The sequence below is a fragment of the Mauremys mutica genome, chromosome 10 (assembly GCF_020497125.1).
Source record: "Mauremys mutica isolate MM-2020 ecotype Southern chromosome 10, ASM2049712v1, whole genome shotgun sequence".
NCBI classification, from domain to species: Eukaryota; Metazoa; Chordata; order Testudines; family Geoemydidae; genus Mauremys; species Mauremys mutica.
In genome coordinates this window covers 78,212,750-78,234,904 of record NC_059081.1, presented here as the reverse complement: position 1 = coordinate 78,234,904, position 22,155 = coordinate 78,212,750, and the positions used below count along the sequence as shown (strand labels likewise).

At 48.3% G+C, this 22,155-nt stretch overlaps 1 protein-coding gene across 5 annotated transcripts in view; it reads right to left on the bottom strand.

Moving 5' to 3' along the window:
- Positions 1-18,590, bottom strand: part of COL6A3 (collagen type VI alpha 3 chain) — a 115,554-nt gene extending 96,964 nt beyond the window's left edge. For 2 of the 5 annotated variants that reach the window (XM_045032160.1, XM_045032161.1), the window contains exon 1: positions 18,315-18,585. The gene's annotated coding sequence lies outside the window, so the exon portion shown is untranslated. Of the gene's footprint in view, positions 1-18,314 lie in introns of all 5 variants that reach the window. The other 3 variants (XM_045032164.1, XM_045032159.1, XM_045032162.1) reach the window with 3 other exon arrangements.
- Between the last annotated feature and the right edge of the window lie 3,565 nt (positions 18,591-22,155).

Here is a 22,155-nt window from a genome sequence, read left to right as displayed (position 1 = left end):
CCGGGTTATTTTCATAACTGATTTACCTGGGGACCTGATTCCCCACTGCTTTCTGCCAGTCTTATGCCTCGGTGATGCGATTCCAGTAGGTTTACACTGGCAGGAAGCTGGAGAAACCCAGTGGCCAATCAAGCCCACTATTTCTAAGCACCAACAAAGGGTTGCTCAGGTGATGGAGCCCTGCTTTCAGAGGGAAGGATGGTCCAGCTCTGCCATGCAAAGGGGCTCCCATCCACACTGCTGATCACCTGCCTATGTGGGAAATGCCCTTCCCCATAGATCTATGGGGTGGGGGAGCCTTGTGCCCAGCCACTCTGAGTCTACCCCCAAATTCCTCCCATTAGAGAGAGAGGAGTGCCTGAAAACCCAGGGGATGCCCGCCTAGGGTGACCAGATGTGCTGATTTTATAGGGACAGTCCCGATTTTTGGGTCTTTTTCTTATATAGGCTCCTATTACACCCTACCCCCATCCTGATTTTTCATACTTGCTGTCTGGTCACCCTATGCCCGCCAGCTCTGGCCCTCTCTGGCATGTTCCTCCATGGAAGGGGCAACCTGGACCTTTATTTCTAATCCTGGTGAACTATGACTACAAACAGGAAACAAGGGAGATATAACATTTAAAAAAGCAACATGTTGCCAGGGCCTCTGGGAGCAAGGCCAACACAAATAATAAACCATCATCATTCTAGGACCTCAACAAAGTAATGTAATCCTTGGGAATTCCCATGGGAGTTAGGTGCCTAAATACCTTGGAAGATCTGGGCCCAGAGCCTCAGCTGGTATAAAATCAATATTGCACCACTAGCTTTACTGGAACTACACTGATTTACACCAGCTAAGGATCTGGCCCGATATATTTTACATTCAATCAGTCTGTCAACTGTAAGACAGCAGTTCACGCAGGGAGATTCTGTGACAATTATATGCTAACCATTGGAGAACTCAGTGCTGCTTCATACAAAGCTGTTATCTATTTGAACATCTGGTCACTGAGCCAGCTGACTCCTCCTTTCTCTGTAGGACCTTGCCACAGATTGCTCTCTTGGAAGCCCTACTGCATAATCCTTTCCAAACTGCAAAAAGGGGTGAAATCCTGGCCCCACTGAAGTAACTGGCAAACTGACCTTGCAAACGCTTACACGTGTGAATCGTCCCAGCCATTGAATTCAATGGGTTTATTCACCTGTGTAAAATGACTCAAATACGTAAGTATTTGTAGGACCTAGATTTGCAAAAAATAAATGAGAAGAACAGTTAACACTGATCTCCTATTAAATCATACTGGAAAAATCCCCTTGTGGGAAAATGGGATTCTAGAAATACTGGACAAGTGGATGTTTCATGCTATGATTGTTTATTAACATTAGTTTCATCAATTGGGATTAAAATGAGGCCTGCCATTAATCAAATATCTAAAATAAAATGCATAAGCCAAAAAGTGGCTTCAGAATTTTGCTGTCCTTATTCACCCAAATGTGAATAACATCTTTCATTTGATAAGAAGATTGATATTTTTCTCAAAAAGAACAGGAGCCCTTGTGGCACCTTAGAGACTAACAAATTGATTTGAGCATAAGCATTCATGGGCTACAGCCCACTTCATCAGATGCATGGAATAGAACATATAGTAAGAAGATCTATATACATACAGAGAACATGAAAAGGCGGAAGTTGCCATATCAACTCTAAGAGGCTAATTAATTAAGATGAGCAATTATCAGCAGGAGAAAAAAAACTTTTGTAGTGATAATCAGGATGGCCCATTTCAGACAGTTGACAAAAAGGTGTGAAGATACTTAACATGAGGAAATAGATTCACTTTGTGTAATTACCCAGCCACTCCCAGTCTCTATTCAAGCCCAAGTTAATGGTATCTAGTTTGCAAATTAATTCAGCACTTTCTCGTTGGAGTCTGTTTTTGAAGCTTTTCTGTTGCAAATTTTTTCTGAAAGGTATATTATATTAGACCTGTATTTCATCTTATCAGACATGCCACAGTCTATTACAACTGGTCTGTAGGGAAGTGGGAAAGAATATTCACAAACTGAGACAATCTTTTTCCAGCTAATGTGAAAGGGCCCATCCAAACAATTTTGGTTTTCTGTTTTAATATTAAGCAGCTGTAAGTCATTTTCCTAAATTGTTTACAGGTTCTGAAATACAGCATACCATAAAAAATATATATTTGTAAGAAGTCCTTTGATATGAAGGAAACACTTTTTAGTATGTTTAGGTTGCACATTCTAGTCCCAGGCTAGGAAGAAAAAAATCTTGTGGAGCGTTAAAAGACCTAAAAGAATCTCAAACACCTGTACACGCCATGTGCTGTTAATAAAGACCAAATAATTAAGTATCAATGATACTTTACTACAATGTGACTTTCTCCTCCCCATGCATTAGTGAAAATAACAAAGTAAAGGTGTCTGCAACTTAGCAGCAGCACTGTCATGTTGCATTTATAAAGCCCTCCTGTTATTATTCATAGAGACCCTAACCATCCATTATTCCAGGCACTGTTCATATACACAGAGCTGGTCCCTGTCCGAAAGTGTTTACTGTCCAAACAGACAAGACAACGGATGGGAGAAAATACAGTGTCAGTCTGTCAATCTAATACATATACAGCCCTTATTTACCGTAGTCTCTGAGTGCCTCAAGGTCTTTACTTTATTTCTCCTCACGATACCATTGGGATAGGTTGGGATGGGATGGGACAGGATGGGAGGCAGAATTGTACAATAGAGCTCAGGAGACTGGGTTCTAGTCCCAGTTCTGTGCCTCACTTTCCCCATCTTTAAAATGGGGATAATAGTGCTGACCTCCTTTGCAAAGTGTGTTGAGATCTACTGATGAAAAGGTCCACATAAGAGCTAGATGTTGTTATTCCCATTATGCAGATGTGGAATTGAGGCACAAAGGAACTAAAGGTGGGATTTTCAGCGCTGCCTCAGCAATTTGAGCACCTAATTCCCATTCATTTTCATCCAAGTCTACGGGTGGCCTGGAAAATCTCAACCAAGTAACTTGCCCTAGTTCACCCAGAAGGGCTGGGGTCCAGCAAGGCATTGAAGCCAGCTCTCCAGAGTCCCACTCCAGGGACTTAACCACAAGACCACCCTCCCTCTTACTCGGTCTTCCTCTGTGGATCTCAAGGGGCTTTCAATACCTTAATTTTCCTTGCAACACTCCTGCAATATAGGCAAGCATTATTCTTCTCTCTATATATACCCCAGATTGTCAGCCCCACATATCTAAAAATCATGAGCTGGACCCCAAAATATCCTGAGACTGACTTGAATATCACCAGATAGTTTACAAAGTACATTTGTTAGTCTTTTTATTTGCCTTCAGCTTTTGGCACCTTTGGGATGCATTCAGGTCACATTCTCAAGCTTTTCTCTGTGACCATGAGGGCTAGAAACTTATTTAAATGGCAGCTGAGAGCCTCACATAATAACATCACTCCAGGAGCAGGGATATTAAGTAAAACACCAACCTTCAGGAGAAAAGCTGAGAGCTGGTAACTAGGGTTGCCAACTTTCTTCTCTCACAAAACTGAACACCCTTGCCCTGACCCCTTCCCACCCCTTCTCCGAGACCCCCCCCACTCACTCCATCCCCCCTCCCTCACTCACTCGCTCATTTTCACCGGGCTGGCTCAGGGGGGTTGGAGTGTGAGAGGGGTGAGGGCTTTGGGCTGGGGGTGTGGGTTCTGAGGTGAGGCTCGGATGAGGTGTTTGGGGTGCAGGAGGGTGCTTCCGGTTGGCACAAGGAGTTTGGAGGGCAGGAGAGGGATCAGGCTGGGGCAGGGGATTGGGGCACGGGAGGGGTTATGGGGTGCAGGCCCTGGGTGGTGCTTACCTGAGGCAGCTCCCAGAAGCAGCAGCATTTCCCCTCTCCGGCTCCTACGTGGAGGCATGGCCAGGCGGCTCTGTGAGCTGCCCCATCCGCAGGCGCCGCCCCTGCAGCTCCCATTGGCCTCAGTTCCCAGCCAATGGGAGCTGCAGAGCTGGCGCGTGGGGCAGGGCAGCATGGGGAGCCCCTGGCTGTCCCTATGTGTAGGAGCTGGAGCAGGAACATGCTGCTGCTTCCGGGAGCCATGCGGAGCCATGGCAGGCAGGGATCCTGTCTTAGCCCCACTGTGCCACCGACCAGACTTTTAATGGCTGACCAGTGCTGACTGGTGCAATGTGTTATTCGGCTCAGTTACTGAGACTGCTGGGCTCCTTAGAGACACAGAAATACATTTTGGTGTAGGCAGCATCTGCTAGTTTGGGGGGGAACCTAAGAAGCTAATTTAGGGTCCTCTGATTTAATTATTGATTTCTACAGCTAAGGCCAAAGGGCCTGATTCACCACTGTGTTACTCCAGTTTATTATTTTTTAGGGTACAGCCTGAAGGCCCCAGTTAGGAATCAGGGCGCCCATTTGTGCTGGGCACTGTACACTGATTGAATCGACAAAACCTGCCCCAAAGAGCTTCCCAGCTAAAACCCCGATCCTGGAGCTGCTGGCGCAAGGAGTGGATTGCTGCGCCCCTGCAGAGCCTTACTGCAGTTAGCAGGGCCCTGCAGGCCCCTGGCTCGCAGGCTAGGGGGGCTAAGTTTAGACAAGCCATGGCAGGAAAAGGGATAAACACGAGCTGAGGGGTGAGGAGGGATAGGTGGAGGAAGGCCACGGGAATCAGCAAATGACGTTGCTGAGGCTGTCGATGCACGTGTCTTGCTGCCATCAGCACACCCTAACGACATCATCCTTTCCTTCACCTTCCTCATACGTCCCTCCCACGGGCATGCTCAGAAGTGCCAGGGAAAGGCTTGCAGCAAGGCTTGCAGGAGGAAAGGTGGGGGGCGTGGCAGACAGGATCAGTCGGGGGTACTGTGTGGCATAAGGCTTGGAGACAAGAGTCGGAGGACCTGGATAGCCTGATGGTTTAGAAGATTAATGGGGCCACACAGACATCCAGGAAGCTATGCTCGTGAGCACTCTATAAATCCCCAGCACAAGAGGGGGAGTGAAATGAAACCCTTCTACCAGTAAGAGAAGGAGCAGAGTTAAGGGTATTGGAAACCTGCAGTCTGCCCTTAGAAAGGGCCCACACTGCCTCAAGAGCAGGGTAGGAACCAAACAAAGACCAACCGCTTCCCCCTTGCTGCACGGGGGAAGTAAGCTGCACCAGCCTTGTCCCTATCACAGCTCACTTCCCCTTGCACGTCAGCTCAGCTATGCAGGCCAATGCGTTCAAGGTGGGGAGGGGAGAACCAAGAATCCACACATACCCCCCACCCCTTCTCGCCCACTCCCAACCCAGCAGCACAGGAGAGGAAGGGTAGCAACTTCCTAGTGGCTATTCTGTGCACTGTGCTGTAACCTGTGATGCACGTAGCCTATGTAGGGAAATCAGGGATACCGCATGTCCCTTACTGCCCTGTGTAGTCATGTAGGCCCACTCATGATTAAGCCCTTCCAGACATTATGGCAAATGGGCTTCTTGCATTACAGCCTTCTAAGTTCCTGACTTTCAAGCAATCACACCTCTGAATATCTTTCCTTTCAAATGTTTCGTTATATTGCAACGACAGCATTCGAATAATATTGTTTGAAAGTGGTAGATATTTATTTATAGACTTACTACCATGTTAACAAAGTTTTTTTCCTCGGGAATGTCCTTAGATTTTCATGGAAAGTTTTTTTCTCAGTGTGTGAAAGCTTGATGTGGGATTGAGCCACCAGTTTGCAAATGTGAGAGAGTTGGGGCTGAGATCCCTGTGGGGATGACAAGCTTTTAGTAAACTTGGAACTGCGGGACATTTGCTTGAGCTGATTAGAATTCATACAAAGATTGCAGAACAATTTCACTAATAGCTTATGTGTAGAAAGGTTCAGTCACATAAAACTGAAATTTCCAAATACCATGTCTGGCTACAGTGTATGTATATAGTATGTACTGACCCCTTAATACAACATATGTACTCTATTGCATCAAATACTATCCATCTGTTAGTAATAACCCCTTCAAAAGGCAATCATTTTTACCACTAACGTAGTAAATTGATTTCCTTAAATATTTTCTCAGCAGCTATTTTCTGCCTTGTGTGCGTAAAGTTTGACATTGTACATAACTTTGTATTTCTAGTGGATGTTTAAAATTTACTTTCTAAAATCATTCTGTATTTGTTTTTTCACTAGAGTGTCTTTTTAAAAATAAAGACGTGCAAAGCGGATGACGAGATCTAACAGATCTGAACATAAAAGGCAGGAAAAACTTACTCCAGCTGTTTCATATCACTCTGATTCATTGCACATGTCTCATCTGGCCCAACTGGTTTTGAGGGGTAGGGGGGGTGTGGATATGACTCCAGTGTGTGTGTTTGTGTCCAAGGGGAATAACTACAATGTGGCTTCAATATTCCCATTAAATTCAAATATCCAGCTATGCAGTGTTTTCGGAACGAGCGATAGAACATGTAGGAACATCAGGCAGCTCAAGATGAACTAAAGGACCTTAATATTCAATTTGCTCTTCTATGTTGTATTTAATTAATTATTTAAGTGCCGGACACAATTAAACTGAGGGCAGAGTAGGTTTTAGAAGGGTAGAATTACATCGGGGAACTGGCCAGCCCTGTCTAGTGATTTATTTGTGAAATCTGGACGCCAAGGAGACCCCCAAAATGGCACTGAAGCTGCAGAGGGAAGGGAATAGAATCATAATGGCACCAACATCAACTGTGGACGGGAGATGTAGCAATGGGCTGTTCAGAGCCAGCAAACGGAGATATGACAGAATGTTCCCAATCTGCTGCCCCCTGGGCTGAGATGACTGGAAACTTCACAAGCTTTAACTCACGGAGGTGATGTATTGACCTGTGCTAGGGCCCCTTGGCACAGCTCACCGTTCCCCCCACCGCTGGGGATCTCTCAGCTGATGCATAGAGAGTTCTATGCTAGTTCCCGCAGTGCAGGGGCATGGTGGGGGCTGGAGGCAGGGGCGGCTCCAGGCCCCAGCACGCCAAGCGCGTGCTTGGGGCAGCATGCCGCGGGGGGCGCTCTGCCAGTCGCCGGGAGGGCGGCAGGCGGCTCCGGTGGACCTCCCGCAGGCATCCCTGTGGAGGGTCCGCTGGTCCCACGGCTTCGGTGGAGCATCCGCAGGCACACCTGCGGGAGGTCCACCGAAGCCACGGGACCGGTGACCAGCAGAGTGCCCCCCCCTGCGGCATGCCACCCTGCTTGGGGCGACAAAATGGCTAGAGCTGCCCCTGGCTGGAGGTGCCCGGGCAGAACACTCTGCTTCAGAGCTCCCGGCTAGCAAAACGCAAAACCTATCTACTGAGCTATAATTATACAAATGAGGGGATGAAGTCTCTCCTCTCTCTTGCAGGACATTTTTTGGTGCTCACTAGGCGTATGCAGTTAGCAATCCACGTAATGCATTGCCTCAAAAGAACACAGATCAAGGGGTACAAATCTTCTGTTGAGATCCAGGACTGTATCTGAGTATTATATTAAACAAATGCATGCATTGCTTTTGTGCCGATAATCTCTAATGTGCAAGTGAGGTACATTTCATTTCATGGACAGAAGGCAGATTTAGGCCCACGTCCGTAGGACGTTCTCCATAGGGCGAAGGGGCTCAGGTCTGTAAGACGTTAGTGAGTGTGTGTTACTGGTCCCTTTCTGGGCCCTGTCCACGGAGGGTATGAGCCGCAGCTGCAGTTTGAACGCTTTAGCTCAAGTATCAGAGGGGGGGCCGTGTTAGTCTGGGTCTGTAAAAAGCAACAAGGAGTCCGGTGGCACCTTATAGACTAACAGACGTATGCCAGCAAAGATGGGAGCCAACCCAAAAGCATGGAGTCATGGTGGCTCATTAGATTCCCTCTCTCATTGTGCAGCCACCTCTGGGCTCTGTTCAGCCTTGGGAGGCCATGGGTGGCTGCTGAGGGAGACAGGGAGCATGGATCTACATGCAGTGCTCCCAAAGCAAAGAGGGATAAGTAGCAGGGAATAGAGGTGATCTACTTAGTGCAAGCGTTAAACACGCCCGCTGTGGGTTACGGAGCCCACAGAGGTGGCAGGCTGGGGTAGACAATGGCAGAGTGGCACGTCTGTCAGTTGTCATCCCAGTGCTAGCAGGAGGGATCTAGAGGCTGACCAGAGTTTGAAACACCCATGCAGCATGTGCCCAGGAGAAAAGCCCTACCGAAGGACAGCAGAGCAAGACTGGTGCAGAAGCACCCGGCCATGCCAAATCGGGCCTGAGTGGAGTGGGAGGAATCACCCACCCAGCACCTTCAGCCCTCCCAAAATGAGTGCATGAGGCAAGGAAAAGTCCAGCATAAGTCAATCCACCAGCATTAACTTGCTCTATGCAGACAGCCAATCCCATCGGGGTGAGGGACCAAATTCCTGCACGTTTGAGTGGGGGGGGGGCCCCATGGCAGTCCAAAGCAGCCCCGAGGCCTTTGGGAGGCACGCAGCTATATGGGATGGCTAGTCTTTAGCCATGGGTCCATGTGTCTTCAGCCTAAGCCGATGGGCCCTACTGATCAGCAGCTCATCACACGATGGAATTCTTGCAGCATTCAGAAACCAATGAACTATCCAAGTAGGTTTCCCCCTCCGCCCCACTGCACTTTTTCCAGGGGATGGAAGTACATGTGATGTGAGAGAGAGAGAGAGAAGCTGAGATTTTCAAAGTTGCCTGTGGGATTTAGGGGCTCATTTCCCGTTCAGTTTAATGTGCAGTGGGTGTTCAAATCCCGAGGGGGATGTTGAAGATCTCTGCCGTAACATACTGTAGCAATGTTACTTTCTAAGTCACGCTTCAGTGACTTTAAAAACATTTCATTTGGCAATAGCTGTAGCACTGAGATACCAGAGGATCAGACCCTGAGCAGAACAGTGAGAGGTCTGTTTGCCAATCCATTTTGTACCTATATTTTATTCACACTTAATTAATATAAGAAAGTAAGAGCTGCCATACTGGGTCAGATCAATGGTCCATCTAGCCCAGTCTCCTGTCTCTGACAGTGGCTGGGACCAGAGCTTCAGGGGAGTGCACAGAACAGGAAACTTGGAGTGATCTGCCAAGTCTTCCCTTCCTGGTTTCTGGCAGTCAGAAATTTAGGGTTGCCCTGAGCATGGGGTTGCATGGCTGACCATGGTGGCTAATAGCCATTGATGGACTATCCTACATGAACTTATCTAGTTCTTTTTTGAACCCATTTATACTTTTGGCCATAACAACCTCTCATGGCAACGAGTTCCACGGGTTAATTGTGCGCTGCGTGCAAAAGTACTTCCACATCTGCTGCATATTAATTTCATTGGGAGACCCTTCGTTTTTGAATGGTGTGAAAGGGGTAAATAACACTCCTCTATTCACTCTTTCCACTCGATTAATGGTTTTACAGACCTCTATCATACCCCTCCCTTAATGGTCTCCTCCCTGAGCTAAACAGTCCTAGTGTCTCCTTGTCTGAAAGCCATTCCATACCCTGGATCATAATTGAGGCCTTGGCAGAGTAATTTCTGAGCTACACTCAGAGGCTGTTTCTCTTTCTGAGAATAAAACTCCACTCAGTGTGTGCAGAAATAACTCAAGCATTTGTATTTTTAAATGAATTAAGGGTCGGGGAGCCATGGGTGGAGGGCCTTACTCCTCTCCATTGGGTACCCACTTCACGGATAGCTGTGTGGAATAAGAGCAGCCTCCGTGGGGCTGCTGCTCCCCCTCCCATGCATCTGAAGGGGGATTGGGCAGCAAAGGATGGGGAGTGGGTTATCTTTGGCCCCACCTCCCCAATACACTGAGCCTTGGCACCTGAGGAAGTGGGCGAGGCCAGGCTGGCATAGATTGCTTCTTCTCTGAAGGAGAACCAGGGCCCAGAGAATGACTCTGTCCTCTGGGCAGAGCAACTACACACTGGGCCTAGCTCAAGGCTTGCGGCAAAGCCATGACTGAAGCACAAGCAAAACAAAAATCCCCTTTCTAGACTTGCCAGATAGGAACGAAAAGGGGTAAATCAGCCCAACTGACTTAAGTGTCTTAGAAAAACAGGCGATTCCATCTCTTCTTAGCTATTCTAACTTACTAACGGGAAAGTGAGAGTAAATCTGGCTGCTGCTGATCTACTTCTGAAGAAATATTTTTATGATACATGAGTTATCTCTGTCCAGTCGTCCCAGGGTACCAACTAAAAAAGGCTAATGTAGTGAGGACATCCGTGCTTATCTCTTCAGCTCTCAGCTTTGGCTGAACTTCATATGATTCTTTCTGGTGTGAGTCACAACGGTCTCCCAGTTGCCAAGAGACGTGTTTCGTAATCTCTGTTTTGCTGCCATCTGCTGGAGTCCTTGATTAACATTTCTTCAGCGTATGCAGCAGAATGTATAGTGTTCTCTCAAGTATTGGGGTAAGTCAACGTGAGTTTCATACTCACGATATTTATTGCTAGTATAGTAGTTGTCATATTCAAAGCAATTTACAAGTATTAGTGAATCCTCACAATACCCTTGCATTAGGTAAACTCAATGAGCTCCACACTGGTAAACTGGTCAGGGGAAATTGAGGCACAGAATAATTAAATGCCCACGGTCAAAGAGCAAGTTGGCGGTTGAACTGGGATTAAAATTCAGTGTTAAAGAACCCAACTCCTCCTCTAAATGCAGTTGTTTGAAAAGGCAATGTTAAATGTCATGTATGTATTCAAGTTCTGTGTTAATGCTCCTCAGCCCTTCTGGCATCTGGCACTTCTACATCATCAGAGAAAAATGAAAAGTCACTGGCCCATAAAAAGCAGTTCTAACGTGGGTGGAATTTGACTTCACCTAAACATGACCAATTTTTTCTGCAGATGGTTTGCAGCAGCACCAAGGAATGCAACTGCATTGCTGAGTCAGGGTCTCACATTGGCAGCTCCTTTTACCCATCCAACCCCCACCAAAGAGAAATCCTATTAAATCAACGGGACTGCTTACGGGAGTATGGGGAACTGAATATGGCCCATTCTTTCAAGAGGTAAAATTGGCTGCTAAGAAATTTGGGACTAAGGAATCTCAACTGTGAAAGGGAGCAAAGAAACAAAACCCCTTTGGAGTCTCAGAATTGTTTCCTCTTTCTCTTAGCATGTCCAGAGAGAAAAGACTAACCACACCATTAAAGCAGGGCTTCACATTCTCAGACTGCTATGGAATCCCCAGACAGGGGCCCTTTCCTTACGATTCAGAAATGTCTACTTGTCTCAGTGCCCCACCTGTATAATGGGACCAGTAGCACTGCCTTGCCTCCCAGTGGCGTTATGAGGATCAATACAATAAATATTGTGAGGTGCTCAGATACTCTGGTAATGGGGGGAGGCCACTAAGACAGAACTTCCTTCTGCCCCTTTAAAAATCTGATCCTAACGAACCGAAAAAAACCAAATTCGCCTTCACTCAATTTCTGACCATTTCAAACCAGAGGGAGCGACTCTTGCGTTTGCACTACCCACAACTGCTGCTCTCGGAATACTGAGACACAGCACAGAACAACTGATGATCCGTTTCTGGTAGAGCTGACTACAATGCAGAACTCAGCCAGGCCGAGTGGCTGTCACAAAGCCAGGGAACCACAGCCCCAGCGGCCATATTGTTTGTTTACTCTGTATTTTAAGTCAGATGAGTTTTAAGTGTCCGTTTCCACATTGGCCAGCTAAATACTTACCTCAGAAGTCTCCTAGTCAGTTACTGATTTCCTGGAACTTTGTCCTCTGAGACCTGAATCATCTACAGCTGCTGTTCAATAAATTCCAGTTCTGAAGTTATCTGGAAGACTGCAGAGGACCATACCCCAGAGTCAAAATCATGGCCCCCAACGTTAATCAATGTTAAATGTTTGACAGCTGGAGGTCTAAGCAATTTTGCAGAAAGCTGTTTGTTCTACAAGTCTCCCTAACCGAATCTTTAGCCTGACATACCTGCGGGAGGCTCAGATGTTTCTCGTTATATAGCATACTCCCTGAAATCAAGTGGTGAAGGCATTTGCTATACTGAATGCTGCCAGATGCCTGAAAACAGAAACAAATGATACAGAATAACCCTTTGCTAATAAGAGATTCTTCCTGAAGGCTCTAAATTTGTGCCTTTCTCATCTGTTCTCTTCATATCGTACAGGGTAACATTTTCAAAAATTCCTAAGAGACTTAGGAGACTAAATCTAATTTTCAGAAATGACTTAGACACTTAGATGTCTAAGTCCCACTGGTTTTCAGTGAGACATAGGCTTGTGAGGGCCAGGTCTTCAAAAGTATTCAGGTGCCGAACTTCTTGGGAGTTAGGAGCCTGAACCCCTTTGAAGATCTGGGACTCATGAGCTTTTGTTGCCTTTGAAAATGGCACTTAGATTCTTAAATCACTTAAGCACTTTTGAAAATCTTACCCATTGGTCATATTGTGGCAAGCAACACCATCACCAAACAAGCCTCAGATCAGGCTTCTTCTGTAGAGCAATGAGAGTTCCTATGCATCCTCAGCTGACATGGCACACCACTGAGTTCAGTGGAGCTGCACCAATTCACATCAGCTGAAGACCTGGCCCAAACAGTGGTTAACAGCAAAGCTGCTTACTGATATTGAAAACTGATGACACTTGAAATGTGAAGATTTTATTAGGATAATGTCCTCTCCCAAAGACTGCAAGTTAGACTTGAATTAAGCAAAAAGCAAAAGATTTAGAACGTCTGAAAACCTTTCCATTGCAACCCAATTTTTCTTAGCGCTCCTGTTTTGCTGAAGGCTGGGTTACACGTTTTGGGATATGTTGTTCTCACATTGTACCTGGGTAGCTCTCACCTGTGCTAGCTCTGATGGCAGTTGCATATGTGCGTTTGAACGAAAAAAAATGCCCTTTGCCTCCAAATCCACTTCAGATGTATGGAAATATGAAGGGGAGTGATTTATTGCTGATCTACCTAACCACTAACTAAAGTCAGTAGTGATCTCTGGTGAGAAATGTGGTAGCTGGATCTATGCGCTCGGTGAGCCCCACTTGGTAAACTTCCCCAGCCTTATTATGCAATCCGTCAGCTGTTTCATGCATCCCTAGAGGAAAACGGAATGAGCACACAAGCTAGGAACAGCCGCTCAAGCGGCTCATCTCAATTATGTCACATTGTGTGTTGACTTGCTTATTTTATTCCTTAACTTTGCCTATTCTCCTTGTGCCTGTTCTGCCCCCTGCTGGAGTTAATGGGAGTTTTTCTGCTGACGTCATTGGCAGTTGGGTCAGGTCTCTGAGGCACGGGGTAAGGTTCCACAGTAAAGTTCTTGGAGACTCTCCATTCAGCAGAGCCGATACAATGCAAACATTTTAGTTCTACAGCGTCTCTTCGTACTCCCCTAACTGAAGACCACATACCACACCCTTCTGTCGCAAAGGCGGTTCCTTTGGAGCAGATTTCCCAGCCCTCTTGTGCCGACATCAGGGAAAATGCAAGTACATCAAAGAAGGGAGAGGAAAGGAGAGACAAGGGTTGGTGGTTAATTCATACTGAGCTGCGAGGGATTTTTCTCTTTAAAATCCTCATGTTGGCTTAAAATCTGGTTATTTTCTACTTCTGACATCTGGGACTGAACCAGAGCAGTTAGTAAGAGGAAAGGGAGTATTTGCTGAAGAAACGAGGAAACTCCCTCAGGAATCAATGACTCTTTATATGTTGGAACCTACTGTACCAGGTCCCCTCCACCCACGCTGCTCGTCTTCTTAATATAGAACATGGATCGTTAAAATGTGGAAAAACTGATGGACGTGTGGAACACCAGTGCTTGACATCTGATTCACAGGAGAAAACTGGCACAAAAGACCACCGAGAGACAAACTACATTTAATACACTTAACCGAGAGGCAGGGAGAAGAATGGTAAGCCAGGTTTACAGTTCATACTGAATGTGACCAGGAGAAGCTGGATAGAATGAAATCCCAGCCTGACAAACAAGAGGAAAATGGTAACCTCAGGCAAATATCTCCACCGAAGGTGCTGATGATACCTCCCTCCCCTCCTTAGGTATTTCACACATATTTCAAGATCATAAACCTGAATTATAAGAGCAAAATCATTAGAGCAAAGTAAGAAGTAAGTGAAGGATGTTTTTAAGCTGTCACGTGGGAATACATATCCACGCCTAGGGACCAATTCTGACGATACTGAAATCAGGGAAAGAATAGTCTTTGAGATCAGTGGTAGCAGGATCAGAGCCCTAGTTTTCAGCCTGAAAATCTCATCCCACAAAAGCCATGGATCTACAGGGCTTTATCCGGGGGAGAACATGATCGGATGGCAGCTCTGCTTCATGGATGTAGGGAGTCATGTACGTTGTCCATCACAGCGCAATCCGCTGTCAGTCACCCCTCATTTGTTCTCCTCAAGGGGCGCTTCGTGAATATCTCCATTGTATTCTGAAGAAATGGTGGGAAAGGGAGTGATGCTATCTCAACCACGGGGACTGGTGGCAGTGCCATTCAGCCAGGAGGCTGGCTGAGGAGGGATGGTCCAAGTAGTTAGTGGGCTTGCCTGGGACTCAGAAGACCCAGGTCCAATTCCCTGCTCTGCTACTGGCTTCCTGGGTGACCTTGAGCAAGTCACTTATCCTCTGTGTGCCTTGGCTCCCCACCGGTAAAGTGGGGACAACCGTATGGCCCTACATCACAAGCATGGTGTTGAGCTAAACATGTTTTAAAATGTGAGGTGCTCTGATGACAGGCTCTAGTTGAAATGCCTGCTGCAGTGCAGGAGCAAATAGTGGGATTAAACTAGCAGATGGGGGGCAAAGAGATGGGATTAAAACCGACAGTCCCCAGAGATCCTGCATGAACCACCACAGGGAAAGAGCCACAAATAAGCAGAGAGCTTCCCCTCTCAGCAGCGTCCCACTGGAATGAAGCTGACTTTAGCCAGCCGGAGTTGGGGCAGGAGCGGTCTTGGCCCAGATGTCTGGTCAGGAAGCAGCTGGGGCCAGGAACATTTTTCTCACCAAGGGCTCTAGTCAGGAGGGGCGTGTTGCTAGAGCAAATGGGCAGGAGCTGAGTCAGAGCAAAAATCCCCCAAGAGCAGACGCCCAGCTACATTTTCTGTGGCCCCAGCCGGTAATAAAATTCTTGGGGTTTCCTTGGGAGGGCATCTCTGCCGCTCTCATTGGCAGTTGTATACACAAAGGCCAGGCTGTTCCCTCTCCCCCCATAGTCTTCCAGGGCATTGCATATAAAGGACCAGATTGTGCCACCTCTCCTTTGTGTGTAGCCCCCCTGGGTTCCACAGGAGCACTGCAGGGGGAGGGTGCCACTCAGCGTGTACATGAGTAGCAGAATCGGCCTTGCTGGGATCACTCGGTCCCCTCCTACCTCGCTCATGCATCAGTCCCCCTGGGGAGACAACTCTGTGTGGACAGAAGTGGCAGGGTGGGGACTCAGCCAGCAGGGCAATTAGATAGAACAGATGATTAGCGTCTCCATAACACACCTTGCCCCCGGGGAGCCTGGCTATTGCGTGCCCCCCTGCCCGCAGCCAGGGTCCAGCTTGCAGAGTGAATCGCCGGCTATGCACCGCACCCGGGACAGATCACGCAAAACCCCACGTCTCCGCTGCCCCGTAGGACAGGGAAGGAAACTGACACTGGCCACCGCTTCCCATTGTCACCACTACTCACTCCCACCCACCCCACCCGCACCAAATACACGGCACGGGAAACTGACGGAGCTGCCACCTCCCACCTTCCGGGAAATTACTAGGGACCCAGAGGCTCTTCCAAGAAGTCACCTAATGCGGTGAAATGTCCAGCAGCTGAGTGAGGGCTGTGGGTGGCAGTGGGCAGATCTGCGCGTGACAGTGGATGGGCAGTTGGGGGCAGGCCAGTGGCCAGGCGGGGGTGGGGTGGGGGGCGATCTGGGAGAGACTGGGTGGGTGGGGGCAGGCCAGTGGCCAGGCAGGGGGGGATCTGGGAGAGACTGGGTGGGTGGGGGCAGGCCAGTGGCCAGGTGTGGGGGGGGATCTGGGAGAGACTGGGTGGGTGGGGGCAGGCCAGTGGCCAGGTGTGGGGGGGATCTGGGAGAGACTGGGTGGGTGGGGGCAGGCCAGTGGCCAGGTGTGGGGGGGATCTGGGAGAGACTGGGTGGGTGGGGGCAGGCCAGTGGCCAGGCGGGGGGGGATCTGGGAGAGACTGGGTGGGTGGGGGCAGGCCAGTGGCCAGGCCGGGGGGGGGATCTGGGAGACACTGTGGCTGGGCAGGACTGGCAGAGCCCTAGCACCCACCCTAGCACCCACTCTGCAGTGAGCGGAGCTCAGAGTTGTTGGTTTCCTTTTCATTCTGGAGGGGGCCAAAAAGCATGTGGAAGGAAAGGAGTAAAGGGCCGTTTCCTATGCAGCCATAGGGTGTGTCCTGCCACTGGGCAGTGTGCCCCACCGTGGGGACTGGTTCAGAGGTAACTGCAATAAAACACCCCAGGCAAAGCACTCCTGCTGCAGCCATGCCCAACGGCTGGACCGACGTGGACTGGCCCACCTGCTCTCCCCACTCCCTGCCGCCTCTCCGCACAGAGCTGAGCCAGTGCCAGCCTGGCTCTCCCACCACCCCCCTCACCCCAACAGCACCAGTCATTCCGAGCAGGACAAGCCAGGACGTTTGCAGCCCGGGCAGGACGGCACAACCAACAGCCGCCCGCCCCCTCCACCCAGAGCTCGACTAGCCAAAGGCTCGGGCACAGACCCTACTAGCTTCCTGCCACCGCCCTTCCCGGGGCCCCCCCTCGGGCACGCTGTCCCTCCCGGAGCCACCCCCCTCGGACGCCGGCCCTCCCCGGAGCCACCCCCTCGGGTGCCAGCCCTGCCCGGAGCCACCCCCCTCGGGCACGCTGTCCCTCCCCGGAGCCACCCCCCTCGGACGCCAGCCCCACTACCGCCCTTCCCCAGGGCCCCCCCTCGGGCACGCTGTCCCTCCCCGGAGCCACCCCCCTCGGGTGCCAGCCCTGCCACTGCCCTTCACTACGGACCCCCCCTCGGGCACACTGTCCCTCCCCGGAGCCACCCCCCTCGGACGCCGGCCCTCCCCGGAGCCACCCCCTCGGGTGCCAGCCCTGCCACTGCCCTTCACTATGCCCCCCCCCTCGGGCACACTGTCCCTCCCCGGAGCCACCCCCTCGGGTGCCCGACCCACCACCGCCCTTCCCCAGGGCCCCCCCTCAGGCACCCTCTCCTTCCCTGGGACCTCCCCTCAGGCATGAGCCCTGGTACTGCCCTTCTCTGGGGACCCCCTCGAGCATGCTGTCCCTTCCCTGGTGCCCCCCGGGGCACCCTGTTCATCCCTGGCCCCCTCGGGCACAGGCCTTGGCCCCACCCTTCCCTGGGGACCCCTGGGGTGCTGGCCCTGCCACCGTCCCTTTTTGAGGTTCCCCCTTGGGCGCCGGCTCCACTACCCCTTTCCAGCCCCTCCTCCCCGCCGGGCACTGTGCCAACCCCTCCCCGAGGCTCCCCCTCAAACGCTGGACCTGCCCCGGTCCCTCCCTGAGGCTCCTCCTTGGGTACCAGCCCTGCCACCGCCCCTTCCCAGCCCCCACCCACCCCTCGGGCACGGGCCCTGCCACCGTCCCAGCCCCTCCCTGAGGTTCCCCCTCAGGCACTGGACCTGCCACCGGCCCCTTCCACTGCCCTTCTCGTGCTGCTCCTTCGACAGCGCTGCAGCAACATTTACAACAGTAAGGACAGCAAAGCCAGGACCTCGGTGGTCAGCAATGTCAATAAAATGCCATTAGTTGCTTTGGACCATATTCAGTTCCCCTCTCCTTCCACAAAAGGCTTAAAATTGCTCCTGCTCTGCTCTCAGCTCTCTCTGCGCTGCTGGCTTCCAGCTCCAGGATTGCTCAGGTAGCTGCGTCTAGCTACAGGAAGAGGGAGCAGAGCTAGGAAGAGTGTCCTGAGTGGTTCTGGCATGGGACCCTATTCAGCCTGGACGTTACCCTGCAATAGGGTGAAAAATCAGGACAGGGAGTGGGGGGTAATAGGCGCCTGTATAAGACAAAGCCCCAAATATCGAGATTGTTCCTATAAATCTGGGACATCTGGTCACCTTATCCTGCAGGATTCAGGACTATTACACCCAGGATGAATCTAGCTCCTTGATCTCATAACTAGGAGATAACGCTCTGGCTAAAATCACCTGAAATCTGCAAAGTCAGCACATGCAAACTCAGAGCACAGGAGACAATCTCTCAGGACAGCTGTGATATATAGAGCATTAATAAACTCTGGGCTATCAGAGTTCCTGTAGAGAAAGAAACACTTACCCCAAATAAATGTGAAGAATTACTTATTCCCAGACCTTTTACACCAAATTATTTGCAGATTGGATTCATCTCTTCCCCTTGGCGTTCAATCTCCCCTTCCTGGAGTTTGTTTATTCTCCACAGTGAGCGCGGGGTTGTGAATGGTAAAAATCCTCTTGCAGTTTTTCCAGTGAGGCTGGAGCAGCAGAAAACGGAGCTGCCTTTGGTGGAGGATGCAGCTCCAAACTGGATTGTCTCCAGTGTTACAGTCAAGGCCGCCTCACTGAGTGACCCAAACTGTAAATGAAAACCAGACTTGCATTACGTTGTTTCTTCTGGCCCTTCTGCGGGGGTGATGTCACAGAGCCAGCGTTGCCTCTGTCCCACAGCTCTTCAAAATAAAGTTTGTCTCCTCTCCGATCACCTTTCTGAGTCACTGTGCGTGGGGAGGCTCTTGAGACTGGGATCGCTGTTTCATGCTGTGTTTCCCTGCTAGCCAGGGTTTGACTTGACCTCTTTTTTCACTGGTATCTGCAAGAAGAAAACAGGAAATGCAGTCTGCTTTTCCAACATTTAAAAATAAAAATCTGCTTCTTGGGATTACAGGGCTCACACAGTCTATTGTAATAATCCCTCCTTGACTGAGGAAGGGGTTTTTCATTTTACCAGCAAGTAAAATCGTCCCTGGGTTTTAGACTGAGCAATAAATAGGAGCAAGCCCTGCGTTCCGTACCGAATCTCTTGTTATTAAAGAAACAGTGGCAAGAGGCAGAACTGAGGTTGCAAAAAGAACCCTCGGTGTGGCATGTTCCAATGTGCTTCTACGTTGCAACAGGACAGCATTAGTGGGATTTTTTGTACACTTTCCTGGGCTTTTCCTCTGCTTAATCTGTCATCAAGCAATGTGTGAGTGTTGTCTTTGTGTGATATTGCAAATCTCTGAAAAATAAGGTCAGTGTAAAAGATAAGGATTTTGATTAGAGAGACAAGGTGGATAAGGTAATATCTTTTATTGGACCAATTTCTGTTGGTGAAAAAGTCAAGCCCTGAAGAAGAGCCCTTGTAAGCTTGAAAGCCTGTCTCTCTCACTCACAGAAGTTTGTCCACTAAATGATATTACTCCCAACCCTTGTCTAGCTTATATCCTGGTGCCAAGATGGCTATGACAACACCTAGTGGGATTTTCAAATGTGCCTAAGTTTTTGCCAGTAGAGATTTCAAGGTGAACGTCCTCTTTAAAATCCCATTCGACACCTCTCTGCATCGTTAGGTTCCTAAATACCTTTAAAAATCTAGCCCTAGGGGCCTAAGTCACTTTTGAAACTGGAACATGGGCTCCTAAATTGTTTAGGTAGTTTAGAAAATTTAACCTACTTCTTCAAACAGGTATTTAATGGTCTATGTAACCTTCTACCTTCTAAATGATGGGAGTCATTGATTGAAATTAGAATAGTTTGGTTTTGATTTTTTTATAAAAGAAATTAGGCTAAGAAAACCTCTTTATTCTTACCTCTATTTTCTTAGTTCAGCCCTATTTAGGCTGGAATCAAGCTAGTTTAGCAGTAAAATGTTTCTCAAAGGATTTTACGCATTTTTACAGGGGGATTTACTATGTTTGTTCTTGATTTTCTGGCATTTCAAATATCAGCCACATAAAAAATTGCTGGAATGCTCTAATAAAGGAACACCCTGGAGCATTCATACTGATGTAATGATCAGTTTTCAAAATAGCGCTTGGCATTCTTTGTTCACGATCAAGTAGGCTACTGCCTTAAATTAGGGAACTTGAACCTTGAACTTATATAAAGATGTAGTACAAAGATTCATACTACGTGTGTCATACTGAAAACAGACGCCAACTCCAGAGAACCTGACCTCAGAGGAAACTAATTTCTTAGCAGGAATTTGATACATCTAGGAAAGTGTCCTCAAAATAAGGGGCTGAGATCCTCAGCTAGTATATATCGGCGTAGCTCGGTTGAACCCCTGGAGCTGTGTTGATTGGCACCATCTGAGGCTCGGTTCTAAATTCTAAAGTGTATCATCTAAGAGGCAGGGAACAGGGATTCTCAAGCTTCTCCTACTGTGGTTCACATCTTGATATATTGGCCTCTGCATCACTTCTCCTTCCTTTAGTGATCACTGGCGCCGCCTCCCATTGCTGTCATGATTGCTTGGACCACCTCTTCCCATACATGATTGCATATAATTCCTGAGTTGACCACAGTAATTACTTCCATGGAAAAGTAATATTAGGAGTGCAGTGAATGTATTTTTAGCTGCATTTTTAAGACAATTTGGTAGCTGGAAATAAGGAGAGCCGGCACCATGTGGCCAGCAAATACTCCACAGACCTCCAGTAGTTTACAGCCCACACTTTGGGAACCCTGGATCTGGGAGTCTATTCCAAACCCTGCCACTGGCTTTGCTGTGTCACCTTGGGCAAGTCACTCAGGTCTTTTTTTTTTTAAATCTGCATTCAAATACACACTCAAACTGATGCCTAATTTATGCATGTATCTATCACAACTGTATTTATAAGGACTGAAACTCACCTCCGTGCAGATGGCAAGTCCTCTACGCAGGAGTGACTTACATCTAGCAATGGGGAACTGTATGTATAGATGACTAGAACTGGCCATTTGCATGCACAATAACTCAAATTTGCACATGAAGGCGTGGCAGTTGCACACACAAATTAGGGGTGCAATGGCACATATATTTAGCACATGCATTGCATGCCCCCAAATCAGGAATCACACTTCTCTGTGTCTTAGCATCCCCACTTACCTTCAAGGGTGTCATGAGGCTTAATTTAAGCTTACCAAGCAGGCTGCTATAAAAAGGACTATGGAAGTCAACGTTTCATTATCTTCTGCTTCTAAAGTGGAAGAAAAAATAATGGATATGCATGGATGTTATAGATTATGTGGAAATTGTGCTGAAGTTTTTGTTGATCGGTTTTACTGGTGAGAGGTTACAATGTGGGTCCATAAAATTCCGTTTTGAGACCATTAATATAAAACAGAACATACAAAGGTACTGTATGTCTGAGCCTAATTGGAATGCTAATTAAAGAGACCAAAGAATCTCACAGGACAACTAGCTGGAATAAGGGTCTTTGCAGAATATGGACAAATACGATCAGTTGCGATAAGGCAGCTGGAGTAATGACTCCTAGACAAGTAAATCTGCACAACCAGTACAGAGTTCAAGTAATTTATTGACAAAAATGTTCCGTCATTTATTCCAAACCACAGGATTTTCTTCTCCAGACTTGAGGACTTGGGGCCAGATCCTCAGCTTGCATAAATCTGCATAGCTCCATTGAAGTTAACACCCTGGGAGCTAAAACACACCTTCAAAAATAGTAATAAGAGAAGTATTAATTAAAAATCTCAACAACCACTATAATTGCACATAAGCCTTCTGAAAGCCCTTATAGACCATTGCTTTGATGAAGGACTGAATTTACAACTCTTCACTTGAGATAGAAATGAGTCTTCAATTTTCCAGATTAGACTGAATTTAAGGTCAGCTCTGCCCTCAGAGCTTTATAAGCATATCTCTAAAGAGCTGACGAAGTGGGTATTCACCCATGAAAGCTCATGCTCCAGTACTTCTGTTAGTCTCTAAGGTGCCACAGGACTCTTTGTGGCTTTTTACAGATCCAGACTAACACGGCTCCCCCTCTGATTCTAAAGAGCAGAATAACTTATCGTTTTCATTTGTTCACGGCAGGCTCCATCCTGAATTGTTGCTCAGCTGGGATTCCGCATTTCTCCCAAAAGGCATGTTATGCTAGATAGGCACCTGTCTGGTGCTCAAGTCCCATTCTATGCAACTCCCATTGACTCTACAT